General features: G+C 41.8%; 1 pseudogene; it reads left to right on the forward strand.

Annotated features, from left to right (window-relative positions):
• The first annotated feature begins 5,372 nt into the window (after nt 1–5,372).
• Nucleotides 5,373–5,488, forward strand: LOC118996000 (uncharacterized; annotated as a pseudogene).
• The last annotated feature ends 532 nt before the right edge of the window (nt 5,489–6,020 follow it).

Consider the following 6,020-nt stretch of genomic DNA (forward strand, 5'->3'; position numbering starts at 1 on the left):
CTGTTTCCATATCTCGGCTATTGTAACAATGTTGTAATGAACATGGGGGTGCATGTGTTCTTTTGAATTAGTGTTTTTGGATTTCTTCAGATAAATTCCCAGAAGTGGACTCACTGGATGAACCTGAGAACATGACGCTAAGTGAAATGAGCCAGTCAAAGAAAGGGAAGTATCATACGATTTCGTTCAGATGTGGAATCTAATGAGCAAACTGAACTAACAAGAGACAGACTCATAGGTGGAGAGCAGGGTGATGGCTGGGGTTGAGGGGTCAGGTTGGGTGGGGGGAGGGATCGAGCAAAAAGGACATGGACAACAGTGTGGTGATTGCAGAGGTGGGGGCGGCCTGAGGGGGATAAACGAGACTGGGAAAAATACAATACAAATAAATAAATAAAAACAATTTACAAATTGAAAGAAAAGATAAAACAGAAATGTACGCACTACTTCATGGGTTGTGAGTAGGAAAACTGCAAGGCCATTGTGGGCAGGTGAAGTGGGAGCCTCCCTCGGGAATGCACGGAGAATGAATGATGACATTGGCTAATGCTCATGGAGCAATTACTGTGCTGCAGTCACTTCAGTTGTAACTTCTGTCACTGATGTGACAAAGGGTTTCCGGTTCTGACCCGAAGAAGGTATTTTGGAGACTTGCAGGAAAGAAATTCTAGTTCTGGCACTTACCACTAACATGACCAGGAGCCTGTGATTTTGCTGCTTGGGGCCTCGTTGAATTTGTCTGAAAATATCTGTTTAGAAGAATTACCCAATTTAAAAAGTTTCTGTAAATAGCATGTACAATATAATAAAATATTGCCCAATAATAATGGCATGATAATAATTTGGTGTATTTTTGCAATTAGTACAGTTATTTTTATTATTATTACTGTGTGGTAAGGGTCGGAGATACAGAACTGAATAAGAAAATACCCTATTCTTAAAAAACTCCACCTAATGAGAAAGATTTTCGTATTTATCTCTTCCTCTCTCTCTCCTTCCCTCCCTTCCTTCCTTCTTTTTTCCAACCCTTTTTTCACTTGTTATTTCTTCCTTTGTTTCTTCCACCATTATTTATTGAGGGCCTCTGCTGTGCCAGAAAATGTACCAGGTTCTTGTTTTTCAAGAATGTATAGGGCACGGACCAAGCCCTGAAGGGGCTCTCCGTCTAGAGAAGGAAATAATTCACAGTAGACAGTCACAATGGGGGGTGAGAAGTGCCGCGATGTAGGTGCCCTGAGACTCCGGGGCAGCACAGCTCAGGGGACGGGAGGTTAGAAAAAGTGAGAGAAAGCTTCTCCAGGGATAGGAGAACTGTACTGAACCCTAAACTACAATTGGGACTTAGCCAAACAAATGAGCCCTAGCTATTTTCCTCGGTGTGGGCATTGCTGTTTTACTAGGAGGCTGAGGCTCAGAGCACTTTCATGCTGTGAAGGCAAACCGCAGGCACTAAATGGCCAAGCCAAACGGATCTGTCTCCACATCCTCTCTGTCTAATCTGAGTGTTACATCTCCTGCCATTTCAGACCTCAGTTTCTCTAGCTGTAAAATCACAGTATTATCTAAGATTTTCTAAGGTGCATTCTGCCTTGAATATTAAAAAAGTTTCTTGGTCTATGTAGCAATTGTATAAAGGTCTTCATTTGGGGTCATTTCACTATTTGTATCTCTTCCTTGGGAAGGTGTTTTATCCCAAGGCTTCACAGATCACTGAAGACTCCCAAATTTAGGTACTCAGTCACAAACTCTCTTGGCTCCTCTATTAAACTCAGTAAATCCACTTGGATACCTAGTAGACATTTCCGATGTAACATCTCCAAGTCAAAAGCTTGATTTGTTTTCCCCTCAAAGTTCTGCCACCTCCTAACCAGTTAACGGTGCCGGTGCCAACACTCACCTAGTTGCTCAAAATAGAAGCCTTTGCTCATGTTCCCCTCTCCCATCTAACAGCCAGCTCATCCGCCCTCCAAAATACCTCCTCCTCTAATGCAACTACACTGATCAAGGCACCACACCTCTGCACTGCTCAATCTTTATATCACTTAATGAGCGACAACCAGCCCATGTGTCCCCTGAGATGCAATAGGCAGTCCCAGTCACCATCTGTGCACCTGAAAGTAATAAATCCTCTAGATATAACTTTCAGATCTTAGGAATATCAGGGGGTAGAAGAATGTATTGATGACACTATGAATCACATAAATACAGAATGTGGGGAAGTCTACAGGATGAAAGATCCAGCTTTTAAAAAACAAAAATAATGTTCATTTTATAGGACATTGAAGAGGCTTTGTTCCCCTAAGTAGTTCAAAAGCAGCCAAAAACAATCTACACTACAAAGAATAGGATGGGGGTTCTTTCAGGGGTTATTGACTAGGGAGGCCTGTCCCTTGAAATTGTCGGGCTCATAATTGGCAAGGTTCTTATATGGGTATTTAAAATGTATAGAGCTGCATTTTGAAATTTGTGTAAATAGTACCGCAAACAAAAACACTTTAATTGACTTCATAAAAAGGAAAAGAAATTCTTATAGTTTAAAATACACTTAAGAGACAAATCAACCTCAATGTGCAAATTTTATTTGGATTCCAATTTGGGGAAAAATCAACTTAAACACATCATCTATATAATTTGATTAACCAATGTCACCCCAATAAATTTAATTTAATAATAAAGACGACAATAAGTTTTTTAAAAACTTGGAAAACACAAACATTCTTGATACAATAGGGAAATATTAAGCACAGATATTAGGTAACAATAAGAACCTCAAAATGCTATGTGTGATGATAGTAATACAGTAACCAAACAACGACTAGGAGAGGGGGGAGAAGAAGAAGAGACAGATCTGACCTGTTAGAGATACTTTCTGAGTTAATTGCTGGTAAATATGAAATGATGGGTGGTATTTACCACATAGGATTTTAAGCCAGGGGTTGATCAACTATGGCCCATGGATTGAATCCGGCTACCACCTGTTTTTATAAAGTGTTGTCGGAACTCACCCACTCCCCTCAATTTACACGTTATCTAGGACTGCTTCTGCATGGGGGACTGGAGGGAATTCAAGGGAAGAGAGGGGAAGGGAGGGGAAGGGAGGGGAGGGGAGGGGAGGGGAGGGGAGGGAAGGCAAGGCAAGGCAAGGCAAGGCAAGGCAAGGCAAGGCAAGGCAAGGCAAGGCAAGGCAAGGCAAGGCAAGGCAAGGCAAGGCAAGGCAAGAGAAGGAAAGGGAGGGGAGGGAAGGGAAGGGAGAAAAAGAAAAAAACAATGAAATATTGATTAAGTATGTATGGCTACATACAAGTTTGGTTTTCTAGTCTTTCCACTTCTATAAATATTTGAATACTTCCGTAATATTTTTGTATCTAAATGCAAACACATCTCTCCCCATCCATAATACCCCAGTATAAACCGTCATACCCCCTGCACTACTTCTTCAGTGGCTTCTAACTGTTCTTCCAGCTTCCTCTCTTGTCTCGCTCCTCTCTTTTCACTTTACTTAATCAAGAGTGTTTCCTTTACAATGTAAATGGAATCATTTCAGTTTCTGTATTAAAGTGTCCAGTGGAAACCCTAGTGTCTTTTTAAAAATTCCATACTTTCATCTGTAAAATAACAGTGAATGAACCGGCACCATGCTCATGGGCTTCCTTTCTTTACTGTCTAGAGCAGCCTTTTCTTACTATTTTCTGTGAACTCCAAACCAATTCCAAATTCAGGACCTTTTATGTGCTGTCCGATTACCTGGAAACACTCTTGCCTGACTCTTTGATTGATCTCTTCCATCACACAAGTCTCATCAGAGAAGCCTTCCACCTTATTAAAATAGCCATCTCCCTTAATTAATCAATATTCTCATCCATCCTCCACTATTTGATTTTTTTTAGTGTACATACATTTACTTGTAGCCTTGTATATAGTTTTCTCATCCACTAGAAAGTAAGCTACTTATAAATGGAGACTAAACTTTCTTAGTCCTTAATTTGTTTTCACCCTTCAGAACAGAAGCATAGCAGAGGGAGTGAAAAAAGTATAAACTGAGACATTAACAGATTCGTGCTGAGTAGACAGAGATATTTTAAAACAAGAACTCTAGAGACGTGTGAAGTCAAAGCAGCAGAACACTGCTAGGTATAGGAAGCTCCGCAGTGCGCAAGTCCAGGAGGGAAGAAAGAAATAGCACTGCCATTTTCAGCTCACCAGACACTTACGGAACACTTACTGGGTAAAACATGTGATGCTAGGAACTGGGGGCATAGAAACTTCCCATGCAAATTCCTCCATACTCAGTGCAGTGCTAAAAATGGTGAGAATAATAATAGCTAACCTGCTAACCAGTGCTGATCGTTTCCTGTGTTCAGGCTCGATTCTAAGCAGTCTCCGTGTATTATCCCTTGGCATTGCTTTCCCACAATAACACTCTAAGTACTATTAGAATCTCCATTTTAAGGAAAGGAAACTGAGACATCAAGAAATAGAGCGACTCACCAAAGCCAGTAGGCAGAATACTTACAAACAGCTACCAATGTAAAAAAGAAAAACCAGTATTGCTGAACTATTTGCCACATCCCTCTGTAGGACTGGAGGGTGGGAATGATCTATCAGGACATGTCAGAGAAGACTCCGTTGATGACACAGGTCACAGGTAGTCTGTGTCTGGGGGGATGAGAAAAGCATCACTACCCCGCAGGCTGGAGCAATCTCTCCAGGGTGACGAAGTCCGTAACACCACAGAGATGCCAAAACACAGTTGAACGCTGAACTGCTCGAGCTCTAGAATCCAAGAGTTCAGGGTTCAAATCTCATTCTGATATGTGTCAGCTTTACGACCCTATGATCATGGTCACAGCTCTAATTTCTTATTCCATAAAAAGTCACTTTCCCGTTGGGTAGTGTTGGGAATTTCTGTGAACTTTGCATTTGAAGCACAGCAATCCCTGGAACTTTTTTAGCTCTTACTCCTTCCACTTTAGTAGCAGTAAGTATAGGAAGCATAACACCCAAGAAACAGAGTCTGTAAAAAGCAATCTGAGACAAGTGCCCTGAAAGCTGTGGATGCGAGGAGTTTGGACTTAATTCCACAGGCCAGAGGTGTTAACCCCACATAAAGGGAACCAAGCACACTAGCACACTAACCAAGCAGGAGATTCTATCTAGTTGTGGTTTTGAGGTGAATTCAATGGGGAACCTTAAAGTATTATGATGATGATTAAACAATGTTCATAGCTAAATAAAACAAAACCTCATTGAGAGTCGAAAGCAGTCCTCTGGGAACTAGTTTGAGACCTCACTAGAAACAGTGGTGATCTTTTGGAAAAAAGAATCATACTCCAGTGTATTTTTGGAAATATCATTCTAGCACCCGTGGGAGAGTCTACGGCCATACCACCCTGGATGCGCCCAATCTCATCTGATCTTGGAAGCTAAGCAGGGTTGGGCCTGGTTAGTACTTAGATGGGAGACCATGGGAGAATGGATGGCAGGGGCTTGGTCTTAAGTCAGGAGGTCACATTGAAGGTCACTGGAATCAAGGGAGCAGTGAGCACCTGAACAAAAGGAGCTGCAGAGAATTTGAGAAGACCGGCATGATTGGATAAGCCCTGGGGTCCAAAGGAAAAAATGAGGCAGAACCCAAACTGGAAATCTGAAAATACACACCATGGTGGTAATGCAAAATAACCACACATTTCCGAAAGTTCTGAAGTTCTCCAAAGCAATTCGTGGGGCGGCTGGATTTGTTCCAGGAGACCCAGATGACGTTCAGGGCCTGGAGTTGGTGATGCTGCTGACAAGAGTCTACAGATGTGAAGACCTCTGTCCCAGGGTGATGTTGGTGACTTTGTTGCAATATGTGTCATGTAGTTAAGGAGGCAGAAAAAGAGGCATTAAAATGTCAACATCGAATATCAGAAACTGGCATTTAGAAAAGGTGATAGGGTGGCCAATTAAGACTTTCTTCCATGGTTCCCCAGCTTCTACATCATAGCAGAAAGGTCTGTCTCCAAAGTTTCATAAATTTG

Source organism: Sturnira hondurensis, unplaced genomic scaffold (genome assembly GCF_014824575.4).
Source record: "Sturnira hondurensis isolate 20B ecotype Veracruz unplaced genomic scaffold, ASM1482457v3 Scaffold0010448, whole genome shotgun sequence".
Lineage (NCBI taxonomy): Eukaryota > Metazoa > Chordata > Mammalia > Chiroptera > Phyllostomidae > Sturnira > Sturnira hondurensis.